Below are 20933 nucleotides of genomic sequence, written 5' to 3' on the forward strand. Positions count from 1 at the left end.
AACTGGACTCTGGGGGAGAAGCAGCAGGTGGGTCCTCTTTATTGTTTTATTTGCAGGCAGTCTGGACATTAGGGGAAAAATATTCTACGAGACATCCTCTTTAAAGCCAAAGTAGGCTGTGTCTTTAAGGGGTTAAGGTAAGAAATAACTAGAAAAAAAATTAGGTTGTCTGCCATTGTTGTCATGCACAGAGCAGTACATTGTTCAGCAAGTTATTGTTATACCTGGAACCTGACTCCTGTTAACTCTGAAGTAATAAACAATTTCTTCTTTTCACTGATTTTCTGACTGGAAATAGGTGTATCATGTGTAGTTACTAGACTCTACCTGATTATGCAGTTGGAAAATGAATGTGGGAGGTGAAGACGTCATTACATAAATAGCAGGAGTAAGGCTGGCAGGCGCATTGTTAAGAGTAGAACTGAAATTCCAGGATGTAGTAGCAGGAATGTTCCTTTGTCATGGAGCAGCCCTGACTTAAATGGGCACTGTCAGATTCAAAAACGTTTTATGTGTTGTACATCTTGGCAAAACATTAACCTTTCTAATATACTTCATGAGAAAATGTTATTTCCTTTTTATAGAAATCATGGCTTATAAAATAATGGCTTTGTCCAAGCTGAATTACAGGCATGGTCAAAGTCCAGTAAGTGAGGGTGGGCTAGTACTCTTCTGTGCTCTCTCCTGTCTGATAGTACTCCTCTGTGCTCTCTCCTGTCTGATAGTACTCCTCTGTGCTCTCTCCTGTATTATAGTACTTCTCGGTGCTCTTTCCTGTATGATAGTATTCCTCTGTGCTCTCTCCTGTCTGATTGTACTCCTCTGTGCTCTCTCCTGTATGATAGTACTCCTCTGTGCTCTCTCCTGTCTGATAGGACTCCTCTGTGCTTTCTCCTTTCTGATAGGGCTCCTCTGTGCACTCTCTCCTGTCTGATAGCACTCCTCTGTGCTCTCTCCTGTCTGATAGCATTCCCCTGTCTGATAGTACTCCTCTGTGCTCTCTCCTGTCTGATAGGACTCCTCTGTGCTCTCTCCTGTCTGAAAGTACTCCTCTGTGCTCTCTCCTGTATGATAGGACTCCTCTGTGCTCTCTCCTGTCTCATAGGACTCCTCTGTGCTCTCTCCTTTCTGATAGTACTCCTCTGTGCTTTCTGCTGTCTGATAGGACTCCTCTGTGCTCTCTCTCCTGTCTGATAGTACTCCTCTGTGCTCTCTCCTGTCTGATAGGACTCCTCTGTGCACTCTCCTGTCTGACAGTACTCCTCTGTGCTCTCTACTGTATGATAGTACTCCTCTGTGCTCTCTCCTGTCTGATAGGACTCCTCTGTGCTCTCTCCTGTCTGATAGGACTCCTCTGTGCTCTCTCCTTTCTGATAGGACTCCTCTGTGCACTCTCCTGTCTGACAGTACTCCTCTGTGCTCTCTCCTGTCTGATAGGACTCCTCTGTGCTCTCTCCTGTCTGATAGGACTCCTCTGTGCTCTCTCCTTTCTGATAGGACTCCTCTGTGCACTCTCCTGTCTGACAGTACTCCTCTGTGCTCTCTCCTGCATGATAGTACTCCTCTGTGCTCTCTCCTTTCTGATAGGACTCCTCTGTGCTCTCTCCTGTCTGATAGGACTCCTCTGTGCTCTCTCCTGTCTGATAGGACTCCTCTGTGCTCTCTCCTTTCTGATAGTACTCCTCTGTGCTCTCTGCTGTCTGATAGGACTCCTCTGTGCTCTCTCCTGTCTGATAGTACTCATCTGTGCTCTCTCCTGTCTGATAGGACTCCTCTGTGCTCTCCCCATCCTGTCTGATAGTACTCCTATGTGCTCTCTTGCCTGTCTGATAACACTCCTTTGTGCTCTCTCTTGTCTGATAGGACTCCTCTGTGCTCTCTCTTGTCTGATAGGACTCCTATGTGCTCTCTACTGTCTGATAGTATTCCTCTGTGCTCTCTCCTGTCTGAAAGTACTCCTCTGTGCTCTCTCTCCTGTCTGATAGTACTCCTCTGTGCTCTCTCCTGTCTGATAGTACTCCTCTCTGATCTCTCCTGTCCTATCAGACAGAATTTCATTTTCAGTGTCCGCACAAAGAATGAACACATTAATTCTTTGTGCTGAGACCGCGTGGAATGACTTTGTGCTGAGGAATGTCTGCTCGGAGATTCTCTGTGCGGACATTCCGACGTGTGAATCTAGCCTTAGTGTGCAGACTTCAGGCTTAGGAAGAAGTAGATAACATAAAAAAGGAACTAATTGGGTATTTACTATATTTTAACTTCCTGCTTGGAAAATAGCATTGCAGAAACATGAATGAAAATGTTATATATTGTCTTATGGTGGGCTTTGCAGACAGCAAAGTTGTGGGGCACTAGCACTGGTGATATTAAAGAGCACTATTTCTGACAATATAATAGTACACAAAATTGGCTATAGTGTCATTTTAAGTGAAAAATTGGAGAGGCTCTTGTCACACTAATCACCAAATAGACCTGAGATACCAGCTGACACCTATACCCACGATGTTTGAGAAAAATGCAGATTATGAAGTAAGAATCTGGGGCTCAAGGTCTCGGATTGTCATGGTGAGAGCTCTGGTCTGATGTTATGACCGCAACCGCTCACCGCCCTGTTCCCCTGGCCATACTGCGATTTGCATTGTGGGAAGTGCCCACATGCGAATTGCGGCCCGCTCCTTACCTGCTTCTGCCCAGCTCTCTGGTTCCTGCCTCTTAGGGCACGCGTGCGCTGGCTTCTCTAGATTTAAAGGGCCAGCGCACTGCTGATTGGTGCCAGGTACTTCCCTTATCTTATTTAAGGCAGCAGGCAGCTCCTCCCTCTCTTCCCTGCCAGATCTTCTGTGCTCTTTGCCTGAGATTAAACATACTTTTGCCTGTTTGCCTTGCCCGTGTTCTAGACCCTTCGGCTACATTATTTGACTAAGCACATTTGCCACCTGCTAAGTCGGACTACGCCATTGCCTCATCCTTCTGTACCTCGCCTCGCCCAGCTACCAGTGTGGTTGAGTCATATCGGGGGTTGCGACCAGGGTATCACCTGCCACAGCAAGCCCATCCTACCTTGCAGCGGGCTTTGGTGAAGACCAGTGGCATCTTAGACTCCGATCCCCGATACGGCCCGTGTCATCAGCCACACAGGTCAGTGGATCCACATCCAGCATCGTTACATGGATATTCAGGAAAATATTTTATTTTGGTAAAAAATTTTAACAGTGGTATGTACCTTATAAAATAGTTCAAAAAGTAACTGGTGGCACACAGGGCCCTTGTGTGCCACTAAAGTCAGAATGTATTGTAAAATAAATCAGTACATACATTTAATAAATAAATGTGCATATAAAATGTTCAGGATGACCATATATTGAATAAAATCAATCCCACAATGGATACAAGTTGGCTACAAGTAGTGACTAAAAAGCTATTCCTTATGGTTAGCTACAGTTTCTTGTAGTTACAAGGAAGATCACTCTTTCTTTTAGTATTGAATCGCTATATCAGCTAATATAATAAATTGGTAAGTAGTATTCCTCGTAGCAGGTTTGTATCAGACATATTCTGAGTCACTAGTTTCAGTGTGCTGAGATAAGCAGTAATTATAAGTAGTAGTTATAACAGCAAAGGCATGCTGGGACTTCTAGTCGTAGCGTGGTATTGTAACCACTTACCTTACTGGTACAAAGACGTTGTTACGCCTAGCGCTCCGGGTCCCCGCTCCTCCCCGGAGCGCTCACGGCGTCCTTCTCCCTGCAGCTCCCCGGTCGGTCCCGCTGACCGGGAGCGCTGCTCTGTCATGGCCGTTGGGGATGCGATTCGCACAGCGGGACGCGCCCGCTCGCGAATCGCATCCCAGGTCACTTACCCGTTCCCGTCCCCTGCTGTCATGTGCTGGCGCGCGCGGCTCCGCTCTCTAGGGCGCGCGCGCGCCAGCTCCCTGAGACTTAAAGGGCCAGTGCACCAATGATTGGTGCCTGGCCCAATTAGCTTAATTGGCTTCCACCTGGTCCCTGACTATATCTATCCTCCTCCCTTGCACTTCCTTGCCGGATCTTGTTGCACTTGTGCCTAGAGAAAGCGTTTTGTGTGTTTATAGCCTGTGTACCAGAACTTCTGCTATCTCCCCTGACTACGAACCTTGCCGCCTGCCCCCGACCTTCTGCTACGTCCGACTCTGCTTCTGCCTACTCCCTTGTACCTCGCCTATCTTCAGCAGCCAGAGAGGTGAGCCGTTGCTAGTGGTTACGACCTGGTCACTACCGCCGCAGCAAGACCATCCCGCTTTGCGGCGGGCTCTGGTGAAAACCAGTAGTGTCTTAGAACCGGTCCACTAGCACGGTCCTCGCTATCCCTCTCTGGCACAGAGGATCCACCTCCTGCCAGCCGGCATCGTGACAGTAGATCCGGCCATGGATCCCGCTGAAGTTCCTCTGCCAGTTGTCGCTGACCTCCCTACGCTGGTCGCCCAGCAAGCTCGTCAGATCGCCCAACAAGATCACCAGCTGTCGTACTTGACCACCATGACACAGCAACTCCAGTCACAACTACAGCAGATTCAGTCTCAGCTTCAGCAGTCATCTCCTCCGCCAGCTCCTGCACCTCCTCCGCAGCGAGTGGCCGCTCCTGGGATACGCTTATCCTTGCCGGATAAATTTGATGGGGACTCTAAGTTTTGCCGTGGCTTTCTTTCCCAATGTTCCCTGCATCTGGAGATGATGTCGGACCTGTTTCCCACTGAAAGGTCTAAGGTGGCTTTCGTAGTCAGCCTTCTGTCCGGAAAAGCCCTGTCTTGGGCCACACCGCTCTGGGACCGCAATGACCCCGTCACTGCCTCCGTACACTCCTTCTTCTCGGAAATCCGAAGTGTCTTTGAGGAACCTGCCCGAGCCTCTTCTGCTGAGACTGCCCTGTTGAACCTGGTCCAGGGTAATTCTTCCGTTGGCGAGTATGCCGTACAATTCCGTACTCTTGCTTCAGAATTATCCTGGAACAATGAGGCCCTCTGCGCGACCTTCAAAAAAGGCCTATCCAGCAACATTAAAGATGTTCTGGCCGCACGAGAAATGCCTGCTAATCTTCATGAACTTATTCATCTAGCCACTCGCATTGACATGCGTTTTTCTGAGAGGCATCAAGAGCTCCGCCAGGAAAAAGACTTAGATCTCTGGACACCTCTCCCACAGTCTCCACTGCAATCTGCGCCTAGGCCTCCCGCCGAGGAGGCCATGCAAGTGGATCGGTCTCGCCTGACCCTGGAAGAGAGGAATCGCCGTAAGGAAGAGAATCTTTGCCTGTACTGTGCCAGTACTGAACATTTTTTGGTGGATTGCCCAATCCGTCCTCCACGTCTGGGAAACGCACGCTCGCACCCAGCTCTCGTGGGTGTGGCGTCTCTTGATGCTAAGTCGGCTTCTCCACGTCTCACGGTGCCTGTTCGGATTTCTACTTCAGCCAGCTCTTCTCTCTCAGCCGTGGCCTGCCTGGACTCTGGAGCCTCTGGGAATTTTATTCGGGAGTCCTTAGTGAATAAATTCCGCATTCCGGTGACCCGTCTTGTCAAGCCACTCCACGTTTCCGCGGTCAACGGAGCCAAGTTGGATTGCACCATACGTTTCCGCACGGAGCCCCTTCTTATGAGCATCGGATCTCATCATGAGAGGATTGAACTTTTGGTCCTCCCCAATTGCACCTCGGAAATTCTCCTTGGACTTCCCTGGCTTCAACTTCATTCCCCTACCCTGGATTGGTCCACTGGGGAGATCAAGAGTTGGGGGTCCTCTTGTTCCAAGAACTGTCTAAAACCGGTTCCCAGTACTCCCTGCCGTGACCCTGTGGTTCCTCCTGTATCCGGTCCCCCTAAGGTCATTAAGGACTCTGCCTGCCACAGGAAATGCCCCTCCCCCCCTCCCAGTTCCATCAGGCAAGCTTCTGTGTCCCCTCATGGCCCTCGTCCTGGTGTCACACTGCCCCGTGCCAGGTCTCGCCCTCTGCCCTCTCTCCCCATTCCTACTCCTGCGGTTCTGCCTGCCGTTGAGGAATCCCTCCATCCTTTCCCGGTGTCCTCATCCCAGGGGAGGCAGTTACCCGATAAAGAGAAGGGGAGACCTAAGGGGGGGGGTACTGTTACGCCTAGCGCTCCGGGTCCCCGCTCCTCCCCGGAGCGCTCACGGCGTCTTTCTCCCTGCAGCTCCCCGGTCGGTCCCGCTGACCGGGAGCGCTGCTCTGTCATGGCCGTTGGGGATGCGATTCGCACAGCGGGACGCGCCCGCTCGCGAATCGCATCCCAGGTCACTTACCCGTTCCCGTCCCCTGCTGTCATGTGCTGGCGCGCGCGGCTCCGCTCTCTAGGGCGCGCGCGCGCCAGCTCCCTGAGACTTAAAGGGCCAGTGCACCAATGATTGGTGCCTGGCCCAATTAGCTTAATTGGCTTCCACCTGGTCCCTGACTATATCTATCCTCCTCCCTTGCACTTCCTTGCCGGATCTTGTTGCACTTGTGCCTAGAGAAAGCGTTTTGTGTGTTTATAGCCTGTGTACCAGAACTTCTGCTATCTCCCCTGACTACGAACCTTGCCGCCTGCCCCCGACCTTCTGCTACGTCCGACTCTGCTTCTGCCTACTCCCTTGTACCTCGCCTATCTTCAGCAGCCAGAGAGGTGAGCCGTTGCTAGTGGTTACGACCTGGTCACTACCGCCGCAGCAAGACCATCCCGCTTTGCGGCGGGCTCTGGTGAAAACCAGTAGTGTCTTAGAACCGGTCCACTAGCACGGTCCTCGCTATCCCTCTCTGGCACAGAGGATCCACCTCCTGCCAGCCGGCATCGTGACAGACGTGCAGGTCTTTATCCTCACCGCTGGCTCTCTATAGCAAGAGGGTATGCTGCAGGATATTTGGCCATCTCCTATATGTTGCAGCATGGACAGATGGGCTCTGGTTGGGTAGACTGCAGCACTCCTGCTCCGTGGGGATAAAATATCTGTGTGAGGATCCTGGGTGTTGTCCTTGTGGTAGGTAGCACAAGCTCCTTGCTGTTTAATAAGCAGGCGTGATAGTAGGTATGCGGTGCAATAGTAAATCCAATTGGTCACACTGTGGGTAGTCAGTGGTGATTCCAATACCTAGCTGGATGCGTTTCAAGACCTCTGTAGGTCTTTTCTTCAGCAGCTTGTATGATAATCATACATATACATCTGATACAAACTTGCTACAATGAATACCAACGTATTACCAACATATTATATTAGCTGATATAGCGATTCAATACTAAAAGAAAGAGCAATCTTCCTTGTAACTACAAAAAAGTGTAGCTAACCATAAGGAATAGCTTTTTAGTCACTACTTGTAACCAACTTGTATCCATTGTGGGATTAATTTTATTCAATATATGGTGATCCTGAACATTTTATATGCACATTTATCTATTTAATGTATGTACTGATTTATTTTACAATGCATTCTGACTTTAGTGGCACACGTTTTGAACTACTTTATATGGTACATACCATTGTTGTTTAAATTTTATTACCAAAATAAAATATTTTCCTGAATATCCGAGACCATGAGCTCCAGATTCTTACTTCATATAGTGGCATTATGGTTTATACAAAATGACAGAGGGGTGGAGGTGTGGGGGTCATTACAAAAGTGAGGGATTAAGTAGGCTCATGTGTGGCCCATTTGTCTCTACTGTCGTCATGCACTGCTGTCTACTACTAACAGAAACATTTGAGTTGCCAGCCATATGTACAAATGTAGCCATTGTACACTGTCAGAGATCAGTCCTGGTTAATTTCATTAGTCATAGGGATATATTTTACAATGTGCTGCAAGCCACTAAAGGGATACTCCACCAAAAAACATCTTATCCCCTATCCAAAGTATAGAGGATAAGATGTCTGATCGTGGGGGGTCCCCCCACTGGGGACCATTGCCATTCGTGTACAGAACGAACTCCGCTCTGTGCTGGTTGACTGGCGACTACAGCTGCCATGCCCCCTCCATTCGGATCTATGGAAGGAGGCGTGACGGCTCTATACTAGTCGTCACGCCCCCTCCTATAGACATGAATGGAGGGAGCGTTGCGTGACATCACGAACGCAGAAGTGCCAAGCTTCCGTGTTCCGGACGCCAACGCTGCCAGCCCGGAGATCATGGGAGTCCCACCTTTGGATAGGGGATAAGATGTTTTTCGGTGGAGTACCCCTTTAAGGAAACACTCCATGATTCTTTTTCTTATATAGTGCAGAATAGACTATTATAAGGGAATAATGTAGAGGTTCGTGTATATGCCTTGTGCTTACCTATTTTAGCTAATGTGGCAGACATGGGTTGGGCTGCATATTAGATGCAAATCCATCACTAAAATGGTAATGTTGCCTACATTTCCCATGAATCCTCTGGATTTGCAGAGAGACATGCACCGTTAATCTAATCAGGCTTCTGGTGCTGGAGTTCACCCAAGTGAACTCATGAGACTCAAAAGTAGGCTGGGTCAGTTCACATTATTATATGTTTTCTTATTCAGGCTGTGTTTTTTGGAGAAATACTGCCAAGAGGCAATAATGATTTGACATAAAATCTAAATTGAGGTGTTTTATGAAAATCCGAAGTCTTTAGGCAGTGTTCACATGTTGAATATGTTATGTATTTTGATTGTTTCTGCTGTAATTTTCAAAAATCGTGGTAAAAATGTTACATTTATCATTTTTATATTCCTTGTGGGGAAGGAAAACCAACAAAGGAGGAAGCTTTTGTCCTCATATCCTTACCCCATATCCTGTCCTAATATTTTGTCCTCATATTCTGCCCTCATATCCCGTCCCCATTATCCAGTCCCCATATCTCGTCCTCAGGTGGGGCTGAGTTGTGATGAAGATATTGCAAGCTGAAAACAGAAGGGGCGTGGCTTTGTGGGCATGATTGGTAAGCCAGATCGATGCACAAAAAGGGTAGATCATAAAGGGGTGTGGCTTAAAGGGTGGGTGTGGCACGGGCATGGCATGTGGGGAGAGTGTGGCTTTCGAGTCGGACTGACTCACACAGCAAGAGATGAAGAGTGGAGCTTCTGGATTAAGGTACAAGAAGTTCAATGTACTTGCATAAAACTTAAAGGGGTACTCTGGGGCTAAGACATCTTATCCCCTATCCAAACGACAGGGGATAAGATGCCTGATCACGGGGGTCCCGCTGCTGGGGACCCCTGTGATCTTTCAAGCAGCACCCTGTTATCATCACCCCCTGAAGCATGTTCGCTCCGGGTCTGATGACTTCCGATGACGGGGTCAGAGTATTGTGATATCATGGTTCCGCCCCTGTGTGACCTCATGCCCCGCCCCCTCAATGCAAGCTTACGCCCCCTCCCATAGGCTTGCATTGAGGGGGCAGAGCGTGACGTCACACGGGGGCAGAGCCGTGACGTCACAATACTCCGACCCCGTGATCATCAGTCATCAGACCTGGAACGAACACGCTCTGGGGGCTGATGGTAACAGGGTGCTGTGTGAAAGATCACGGGGGTCCCTGCGGCGGGACCCCCGAGATCAGGCATCTTATCCCCTATCCTTTTGATAGGGGATAAGATGTCTTTGCGCCAGAGTTCCCCATTAACACAAAAACTCCATTATTCACATAAAGGGGTAGGTTATGGCTAATTTACCTATCCTATATTTTTATTTGACATATAAGTAATAGTTATGTTGGAACAGCCAGAGGGGCGCATCACGACCCCTGCCTGAAGCGGGACCTCCGGACCCCCTCACAATATAAAACTTATCCTCTATCCTGTGGATAGGTGATAAGTTTTTCTGTACTTCAAGGCATGGGACTTCTCCTATAAGAAGCATTCTGATTCTGCAACTCTTCCTGTACACAGGTTTTAATAAATCTCTCCCTAGGTCTTTTAGTTTTCTAGATAAAAGAAAAAGCCATAGTGATAATAAATAAGTATAAAGGTCGTTATTTTTGCTGACACTTTTTTAAGTAGACGTGTTGAAATAAAGCCCTGTTTACACAAGGGATTCCCATACAAATGTCTGTGTGTATTCTACACCTAAAGGCTCGTTCATACTACGGAAAGCTTTTCTGAGTGGAATTCCGCTTGCACACTCCGCAATCGGTACCGCCCGGAATTTAACTTTGACAAATGGGATTCTGCCAAAAGAATAAAAAAGGTTCACTCTTTTGAAGGAATCCAGATTGTGGAATTGCATAGTGTGAACTGTGTGATGGAATCTTATTGAAATCAAGGAAATCCACAAAGAATATCCATAGTGTGAACTGTGTGATGGAATCTTATTGACATCAAGGAAATCCACAAAGAATATCCATAGTGTGAACTGTGTGATGGAATCTTATTGACATCAAGGAAATCCACAAAGAATATCCATAGTGTGAACTGGCTCTAAGACAGTGTGAAAGATATCTGCCAGCAGTTTCTTGGTTTTTAAGGGAATCCTCATTTCTCATACAAAACTGGTGGGCTTTTTCTTCCTTTTGAAGCAATGATGCTAAAAAACTGGAATCTGTATCCACACAAAATAACTAAAAGTGAATCAGGTTCCCGGAGCATCAAGGCAACCAATCAGATCGCTGCGTCCATGTTCTGCGAGATAAACGCTGTGAGGTGATTGGCCGCCTTGTCCGGGCAGCGGTTTGTAGTGTGCCTCGTGTCCCCCGCTGTCCACATACGAGCCCGAGCTCTTACACTACACTTCGGTATCTCCGCCGCCTCTACGGGGCACGGCTTGGAGTAGCCTCTAGTCAGTAAACGCCCATTGTAATTGACAGAGCAGGACTTATTACAGCCTTCCCAGACGTATCACTTATCAGAGACGAGAAAACTTCCCGCGGCCTCCAGACGGCAGCAGCTCCATCCTCCTAGATACAGTCACCGTATGCTGCGCGAGATCACGTGACCGGTGGCCAGCACAAGTCAAGGGGGAAAAAAAAAAAAAACCTCTCCGGATCATTACACACAGTCCATCTCCCCGCACACTGGGCGCTTGTGTGGAAGGAGAAGCAGCCGCGGCCTCCACCCACTCGGCCGGCTCGCTCACCGTGACTCCTCCGGTCAGTTGGACTTCCAGTCCATTTCTATCTATACCATGTATTTATAGAGTTTATTAGTATGTATTGTATAGTATGTATCTTTCCTATTAGTTATATTATAGTAGGAATATTCTCTAAAATGTGTATATAGTTTAGTTAGTATTTTCTGTAATACTTCTATGTGTCTTATCTAGTGGTAATACAATAAATAATAAGAGATGCTATAGTATAAATACTACAGAAGATACATGTAATAGTATAAATATCACAGATATTTATAAATATTAGATCAACGATGCTAGTTTGTCTTCTGTAATGTTTATAGTGTTTCTGTGTATTGTCTTTGAAATATTTATACTATAGTTTATCTTTTTCTGAAGTAGTAGTATTATATCTGTAATATCTTTGTATCTTCTCTATAGTTTCTTTTATATTAGTACTATATATGCTTAGTATTAGTCTTCTTTATAATGGACATTACTGACTGCTGGTTTACATTAGGTTCCCCTTTCTGGTGGCTCCATTCCCCCCCCATGGCACCAATGTTTTATAAATGAGGCGCTGACTACTTGGACCTCCATTGGTGACTTGAGGGACTAACAAGGCACTCCAGACCTTATAGTGACAGTGTCTTGTGCGTCTGACACAGAGCTTAATGGAAACTTACTGTATCAGAAAACGCCAGTAAGGCATTTATTCGACCAGAAAACCCCATTATGGTGCTCAAATATTTCACAACAGGTTGCACTATGTGCCAGATTTATGTTTCACAACTAAACAGGGTGTCACTATGTGACAGAACCACCCTGAATTGAATGGTTACTGTGTAATGCTACATTTCCCTAGCAGCAGTAGGGAGGTCAGGTTGCTGGGGCAACAAACCAACACCCAGTGAGTGTCCTGCAAAGGGCATATTCATTGGAATAGGACTCATGCACAATAGTTGCTGGGCATCACATGGTTGTTCCAGCTACCTGACTGCACAGTTGTCTGTCCACACCTTATGGTGATAGGACAGTATGCCTGCACTTCCCCTTTAAACATAGACCCCTTCAAGACCTCGCCCATTTTCACCTTAAAGGGGTACTCCGGCCCTGAGACATCTTATCCCCTATCCAAAGAATAGGGGATAAGATGTCTGACCACGGGGGTCCCACCACTGGGGACCCATCTGTTTGAGCTGCGCGCTGCGGTGCCAGCTCACAAACAGCCAGGTGGTGACCACGGGGCTGGAGTATCGTGATGTCACGACTCCGCCCCGTGTGACGTCACCCCACCCCACCCGACCCCCGCTATGCAAGTCTATGGGAGGGGGCGTGCCGAATACAAGATTGCGGGGGTCCCCAGCAGCGGGACCCCCGTGGTCAGACATCTTATCCCCTATCCTTTGGATAGGAGATAAGATGTCTCAGGCCCGGAGTACTCCTTTAAACCCTTAAGGACGCAGCCCTTTTTCACCTTAAGGACTGAGCCCTTTTTTTGCAATTCTGACCACTGTCACTTTACGCATTAATAACTCTAAAACGTTTTTACCGAATATTCTGATTCTGAGATTGTTTTTTTCGTGACATATTCTACTTTATTTTGGTGGTAAGTTTTCGTTGTTACTTGCATCCTTTTTTGGTGAAAAATCCCCAAATTTCATGAAATTTTTGAAAATTTTGCATTTTTCTAACTTAAATTTTTATTCACAAATACAATATGTCCACTTTTTTTTGCATCATAAAATGGACATATTTTTACTTTTTGAAAAAATTAGAGGACTTCAAAGTAGAGCAGCAATTTTCAAAAATTTACATGTAAATGTAAAGGTAACAGTGGTCTCCAAACTTTGACCCTCCAGATGTTGCAAAACTCCAACTCCCAGCATGCCCAGACAGCCTTTTGACTGTCTGGGCATGCTGGGAGTTGCAGTTCTACCTTCCTAGTGGTTGTCACAGTAAAGATCACTTCACTTTCATTCCCCCCACCGTCGTTTCCCTACTTGAGTCGGGATATCTGCAGTCTCCAGCGACGATCTGCGGTCTCCAGGCCATCTTCAGGTAAGGTACCGGCCTCCATCTTCTCCCCCCGTTCTGCCCGACATGCAGGGCATGGCAACCCCCTGTCCTGCTCTGCCATTGGTCAGAATCAGTTCTGACAATGGCAGGGGATAGGAGATCGCAGCACTGCAACCTCGCTCCTATCCCTCAGGATGATCGGGGCTGTCACTGACAGCTCCGATCATCCGTGTTTTCCAGTTGATCGGGTCACCAGAGACCCGATCAGCCCAGAATAGCAGAAAATCGCATGTCAGAATTAACATGCGATTTTCTGCAATCACCGTCATGGGGGGGGGGGGGTCAGGACCCCCCTCGGCGATGTGCTGGGATGCCTGCTGAATGATTTCAGCAGGTATCCCGATCCGGTCCCCAACCGGTTATCGGCGGGTACCGGAATTTCCATGGGCGTATGCATACGCCCCACGTCCTTAAGCACTCGGGATGCAGGGCGTATGCAAGAGGTTAAGGACCCGGACATTTTTTGCACATCTGACCACTGTCACTTTATGCATTAATAACTCTAGGATGCTTATACTTTTCATTCTGATTTCGAGATATTTTTTTTGTGACATTCTACTATGTTAGTGGTTAAATTTTGTCGATACTTGCATCATTTCTTGGTGAAAAATTCCAAAATTTGATATAAAAAATGCAAAATTTTCAAACTTTTCAAGAAAAATGGACATCCCAAATTATACACTGATTCACATATACATTATGTCTACTTTATGTTTGCATCATATAGTTGACATGTTTTTTACTTTTGGAAGACATCAGAGGGCTTCAAAGTTCAGCAGCAATATTTCACACCATTTTCAAAATCGGAATTTTTCAGGGACCAGTTCAGTTTTGAAGTGGATTTGAAGGGCCTTCTTATTAGAAATACCCCATAAATGACCCCATTATAAAAACTGCACCCCTCTAAGTAGTCAAAATGACATTCAGTAAGTGTTAAAGGGGTACTCCACCCCTAGACATCTTATCCCCTATCCAAAGGATAGGGGATAAGATGTCAGATTGCCGGGGTCCCGCTGCTGGGGACCCCAGGGATCTCGGCTGCGGCACCCCGCTATCATTACTGCACACTGCACTAATAAAAGTTCTGATAATAAATGGTTCCGATAAAAACTACAGATCACGGCACATAAGATTACCCTCATACATCCCTGTATATGGAAAAATTGGAGTTATAGGGGTCAGATGGTGGGGGGGGGGGGGCTTGGCTCGAGCGTAAAAGGAGCTAGCTACAGCTCTACCGCCGCTAATAGCCTGGCATGCTGCGATCACCGTGGCCGGCTATTAAACCATTAGATCACCGCTGTCTAAGTTGACAGCAGTGTCTAAAGGAATCTTATCCATCCCTTGTGGTCTAGTGGGGGGATCGTACTATTTTGGTTGACATTATTTCATCTACCAGAAAAAGTGGATTTACTTGAGGGACAAGTAGATTGTGTTCCATTTTAGTACCTTGAACAAATTTCCACACCCCTGAGAGAAATCACCCTAAAATTTGTAACCCAATTTCTCTCGAGTTGTAGTGGTCTCCAAACTGTAGCCCTCCAGATGTTGCTAGGCAACTCACCGGCTTCCGTAGTCTGCAGCACGCCGCACCAGGGAGCCAGCCGCACGTCGTCGCCGTCGATGGTAAGTGGACCTCCGGGATGACAGCACAGTTCCCCCGTTCTTCCCGCACTACTGTGGGTGGGCAAAATGGGGGAACCGAACTTTAAACCCCCACCCCCGTTCTGCTATTGGTCGGTTGCTTCTGACCGACCAATAGGAGGGGTGGCATCCCTGCTACCTCACTCCTATCCCTTCAGGGGGATTGTGGGTGTCTTGGACACTCCCGATCCCCTTTATTTTCCGGATCACTGGAGACCCGTATGACCCAGAATCCCCGCAGATTTCCGTTCTGAATTGACCGGCGATCGCTAACATGGGGGGGGGGCGGCATTTGCATGGGATGCCTTCTGATAAAAATCAGCAGTCATCCTGGCTTGTGCCTGCCTGGCATGCGGCGGGGACCGAAATTCCCAAGGGCGTACAGGTACACCCTAGGTCCTTAAGCACCAGGGAGCCAGGGCATACCCATACGCACTGGGTCCTTAAGGGGTTAAAGGGGGTTTATCAGCATCAGTGCTTAAGTCATCCCCACTGTATCTGTTTTATGTACCTATGAACACATTACAGATTAAGTGATTGGTTGCAGCATGTTTGGAATGTCAGCAGGTGAGCTGGGAGAGCCCGTCATAGGGGTAGGTAAACAGAGGCATTGGAGCTAGACCATTTCAGTGCAGAGTATCTTTTTAATTCATAGCCCTAGCAGGTAGCAGTTATGTTTTTATTGAAATTAGAGTACCCCCATTTAAGATTATAAATTGGTGACAAGTGGTTTGGTGATTGCTATTTCCAGGACACTAGATGCAGTGCCGTGTGCCTACCTGAGGTGATCACATTTTCTTACATTTTGGCTGATTTAGGCCAGGTTCACACAAAGCGGATTAGGGGAAGAAGAGTCTGTAATGGGCATACTCAGGGCTGTGGAGTCGGTAGATAAATGTTCCGACTCCTCTTTATTAATTATTAATTATTTTATACATTCCTTGAAGGAAAGAAAGGCAACATACATGTCATTACCACAGGACTACTGGTTGGGAAGCCAACAGTCTACTGTATTGAACAGTTTGTGTGCTGATATGCTGCTGAAGAAAGGGCAGTGGGAGGATCCAGGAAGGGGTATTTACTATAAAACATGATTTCCCTAGTAGAATCCCATAGTCATGTTTAAAGGGGTACTCCACCCCTAGACATCTTATCCCCTATCCAAAGGATAGGGGTTAAGATGTCAGGTCGCCGGGGTCCTGCTGCTGGGGACCCCCGGGATCGCCACTTCGACACCCCGCTTTCATTACTACACAGAGATAGTTCGCTCTGTGCGTAATGATGGGCGATACAAGGGATGGAGCAGCGTGACATTATGGCTCTGCCCCTCGTGACATCACGGCCCGCCCCCTTAATGCACGTCTATGGCAGGGGGCGTGACAACCCGACGCCCCTTCCCATAGACTCGTATTGAGGGGGCGGGCCGTGACATCATGAGGGGCGGGGCCGTGATGTAACGATGCTCCGGCCCCTGTATCGCCCGTCATTACGCACAGAGCGAACTCGCTCTGTGCAGTAATGAGCGCGCAGTGCTGCAGCGGCGATCCCGGGGGTCCCCAGCAGCGGGACCCCGGCGATCTGACATCTTATCCCCTTTCCCTTAGCCCCTGTTTCGCTCTGTGCATAATGACGGGCGATACAGGGGCCGGAGCATCGCTACATCACGGCTCTGCCCCTCGTGATGTCTAGGGGCGGAGTACCCCTTTAAGCTAACAATCGAGTTTACAGTGGAGTTTACAAGTTTTTATAGCCTTAGCTGAATGGCAGCAGTTTTTCCAATGGTTTACAGCTTCAGTCTTGAACTATTGACCCTCCATTCCCTTCACTTAGGCAAGTGTCTCTAGGCCTGCAAAAAAACATATTTACTTAATCCCTTATCAGTGAGAGGCTAGGTTACCCATGGGTTCCCTGTAACAGCAGGACACAACACTATGGAAAGTATAAGTATTGCCACTCCTAATTGTGTGTTGTGTGCCAAATAGTAAAGCACATGAAAAGCATGCTTCTTCAGTCACTTAAAGGGGTTCTCCGGTGCTTAAAGGGGTATTCCAGGCTAAAAAAAAAAAAAAAAATGTTTTTTTTGTTTTCTGTCTAACTGCTCAATGATGACTCACGTCCCGGGAGCTGTGCAGTTCCTATGTCGAAATTTTCCCATCATGCACAGCTCCTGGGACGTGACATCATCATAGAGCAGTTAGACAGAAAACTTCAGAAGCTAATAACTATTGGAAGGATTAAGATTTTTTAATAGAAGTAATTTACAAATCTGTTTAACTTTCTGGAGCCAGTTGATATATATAAAAAAGTTTTTGCCTGGAATGCCCCTTTAACTCCTTAAGGACACATGACATTCTCATACGTCTCCATTTCCGAGTCCTTAAGGACACATGACGTATGAGAACGTCATGTGTTTTTTATGACCCCCCATGTCGGCGATGGCCGCAGATCGCTGGACAATTCAGTCCAGCGATCTGCGGCAGATTCCGGGCCAATCGGGTCTCCAGTGACCCGGTGACCCGGAATTATTGGCTGATCGGGGCCGTCAGAGACGGCCCCGAACAGCCAGAGCCAGCAGGGGTGAGGTGGCACTGGTGCCACCTCACCATCGCCCTGATTCGTCGGCCGGATTACCGGCCGACCAATCAGGGCGCCTGCTGCGGGTGTCACTCCCGCAACCCGCTCCGCCCCTCTTCCGGAAGACGTGAGCGGGTGCGGGACGTGCACCCCGGGTGCTGGGGACCCCGATCCCCGGCGCCCCTGTTGGGATCGGGGCCCCAGGAGCAGCGGCGGCGGCGGAGACGACGAGGGACTGACCTGTGCGGCGAGGATCGTTGATAGTGAGTGACAGCCTCCTGCTGTTGCTTAGCAACAGCTCCCAGCATGCAAAAAGGGCATGCTGGGAGCTGTAGTTATGCAACAGCAGGAGGCAGACCACCACAACTCCCAGCATTCCCTTATGGGCATGCTGGGACTTATGGTTTTGCAACAGCTGGAGGCACATTCTTTCTATGGAAAAGTGTACCTTCAGCTGTTGTATAACTACAACTCCCAGCTTGCACAATCAGCTAAAGTGCATGCTGGGAGTTGTAGTGGTGCATCTGCTGGTTGCATAACTACAACTCCCAGCATGCCCGTTGGCTGTCGGTGACTGCTGAGAGTTGTAGTTTTGCAACAGCTGAAGGCACACTGAGTTAAGTAGCAAACCAGTGTGTCTCCAGCTGTTGCATAACTACAATCCCCAGCATCCCCAGCCAAAGTAGTATGCCTCCAGCTGTTGCATAACTACAAGACCCAGCATGCCCTTCCGCTGTCCGTACATGCTGGGGGTTGTAGCTTTTGCAACAGCTGAAGGCACACTGGTTGCAAAACACTGAGTTTGTTACCAAACTCGGTGTTTCACAACCAGTGTGCCTCCAGCTGTTGCAAAACTACAACTCCCAGCATGCACTGATAGACCGTACATGCTGGGAGTTGTAGTTTTGCAACAGCTGGATGTTCCCCCCCCCCCCCCCCCCCAATGTGAATGTACAGGGTACACTCACATGGGCGGAGGATTACAGTAAGTATCCGGCTGCAAGTTTGAGGTGCGGCAAAATTTCTGCCGCAGCTCAAACTGCCAGCGAGAAACTACTGTGAACCCCCCGCCCATGCGACTGTACCCTAAAAACACTACACTACACTAACACAAAATAAAATAAAAAGTAAAAAACACTACATATACACATACCCCTATACAACCCCCCTCCCCTCCCCAATAAAAATGAAAAACGTCTGGTACGCCACTGTTTCCAAAACGGAGCCTCCAGCTGTTGCAAAACAACTACTCCCAGTATTGCCAGATAGCCGTTGACTGTCCAAGCATGCTGGGAGTTTTACAACAGCTGGAGGCATCCTGTTAGGGAATCACTGGCGTAGAATACCCCTATGTCCACCCCTATGCAAGTCCCTAATTTAGGCCTCAAATGCGCATGGCGCTCTCACTTTGGAGCCCTGTCGTATTTCAAGGCAACAGTTTAGGGTCACATATGGGGTATTGCCTAACAAATTTTGGGGGGGTATTTTCTGCTATTACCCTTTTTAAAAATGTAAAATTTTTGGGAAAACAAGCATTTTAGGTAAAAAAAAATATATATATTTTTTTACATATGCAAAAGTCGTGAAACACCTGTAGTTTGAACCTGTAGGTTCAAACTACCCCTTGTTACGTTCAAATTTTGGGTGGGTATTTTCTGCTATTACCCTTTTTAAAAATGTAAACATTTTGGGAAAACAAGCATTTTAGGTAAAAAAAAATTTTTTTTTTTACATATGCAAAAGTCGTGAATCACCTGTAGGGTATTAAGGTTCACATTACCCCTTGTTACGTTCCCCGAGGGGTCTAGTTTCCAAAATGGTATGCCATGTGGTTTTTTTTTTGCTGTTCTGGCACCATAGGGGCTTCCTAAATGCGGCATGCCCCCAGAGCAAAATTTCCTTCAAAAAAGCCAAATGTGACTCCTTCTCTTCTGAGACCTGTAGTGCGCCAGCAGAGCACTTTTCACCCCCATGCGAGGTGTTTTCTGTATCGGGAGAAATTGGGCTTCAAATTTTGGGGGGTATTTTCTGCTATTAACCTTTTTAAAAATGTAACATTTTTGGGAAACCAAGCATTTTAGGTAAAAAATATATATATTTTTTTTACATATGCAAAAGTCGTGAATCACCTGTAGGGTATTAAGGTTCACTTTACCCCTTGTTACGTTCCCTGAGGGGTCTAGTTTCCAAAATGGTATGCCATGTGTATTTTTTGCTGTCCTGGCACCATAGGGGCTTCCTAAAGGTGACATGCCCCCCAAAAACCATTTGTCGCTCCTTCCCTTCTGAGCCCTCTACTGTGCCCGCCGAACAATTAACATAGACATATGAGGTATGTGCTTACTCGAGAGAAATTGGGTTTCAAATACAAGTAAAAATTTTCTCCTTTTTACCCCTTGCAAAAATTCAAAAATTGGGTCTACAAGAACATGCAAGTGTAAAAAATGAAGATTTTGAATTTTCTCCTTCACTTTGCTGCTATTCCTGTGAAACACCTAAAGGGTTAATACACTTACTGAATATCATTTTGAATACTTTGGGGGGTGTAGTTTTTATAATGGGGTCTTTTATGGGGTATTTCTAAGATGAAGACCCTTCAAATCCACTTCAAACCTGAACTGGTCCCTGAAAAATAGCGAGTTTGAAAATTTTGTGAAAAATCGGAAAATTGCTGCTGAACTTTGAAGCCCTCTGGTGTCTTCCAAAAGTAAAAACTCATAAATTTTATGATGCAAACATAAAGTAGACATATTGTATATGTGAACCCAAAAAAATATATATTTGTAATATCCATTTTCCTTACAAGCAGAGAGCTTCAAAGTTAGAAAAATGCAAAATTTTCATTTTTTTTCATAAAATTTTGGGATTTTTCACCAAGAAAGGATGCAAGTTACCATAAAATTTTACCACTAAGTTAAAGTAGAATATGTCACGAAAAAACAATCTCGGAATCAGAACGATAACTAAAAGCATTCCAGAGTTATTAATGTTTAAAGTGACAGTGGTCAGAATTGCAAAAAACACTCCGGTCCTTAAGGTGTAAAATGGCCTGGTCCTTAAGGGGTTAAACATCTTATCCCCTATCCAAAGGATAGGAGATAAGATGCCTGATCGCGGGAGTCCCGCCGCTGGGGACCCCCAGGATCATGCACTTGGCACCCCGTTTTGTAATCAGTCCCCGGAGCGCAGGCGTGACATCACATGCCGCCCGGCCTTTAGTAGCCGGTAATCAGTCGCGGAGTGAACACGCTCCAGGGACTGATTACAAGCGGGGTGCCGTGTGCATGATCCCGGGGGTCCCCAGCGGCGGGACTCCCGCGATCGGGCATCTTATCTCCAATTACCTTTGGATAGGGGATAAGATGTTTAAGCACCGGAGAACCCCTTTAACGTGTTCGTTTTGCGGTTACATGAGGCACTGCATGCATTGCTTACAGTAGCGAAGTAATTAATTATAACTTTTTGTGAATTGGGACATTTAAACTTGCTTTTTTTTTTTTTTATTCCAATCTAAATTTAGTAGGAGTCTGAGTCGTTGCATTGTTTGCCAACTCAGACTCCAGGTACCCAAAATTTCGTCTGACTCTGACTCAGACTCCACAGCCCTGGGCA

At 47.2% G+C, this 20933-nt stretch overlaps 2 protein-coding genes across 5 annotated transcripts in view; one reads left to right on the top strand and one right to left on the bottom strand.

Moving 5' to 3' along the window:
* Nucleotides 1-20933, bottom strand: part of MCF2L2 (MCF.2 cell line derived transforming sequence-like 2) — a 503791-nt gene that overhangs the window by 259065 nt on the left and 223793 nt on the right. The gene's annotated exons all lie outside the window — the stretch shown is intronic.
* Nucleotides 9887-20933, top strand: part of B3GNT5 (UDP-GlcNAc:betaGal beta-1,3-N-acetylglucosaminyltransferase 5) — a 42603-nt gene continuing 31556 nt past the window's right edge. Inside the window, exon 1 of the mRNA XM_056565305.1 lies at nucleotides 9887-11064. The gene's annotated coding sequence lies outside the window, so the exon portion shown is untranslated. The remainder of the gene's footprint in view (nucleotides 11065-20933) is intronic.

Source organism: Hyla sarda, chromosome 3 (assembly GCF_029499605.1).
Source record: "Hyla sarda isolate aHylSar1 chromosome 3, aHylSar1.hap1, whole genome shotgun sequence".
NCBI lineage: Eukaryota > Metazoa > Chordata > Amphibia > Anura > Hylidae > Hyla > Hyla sarda.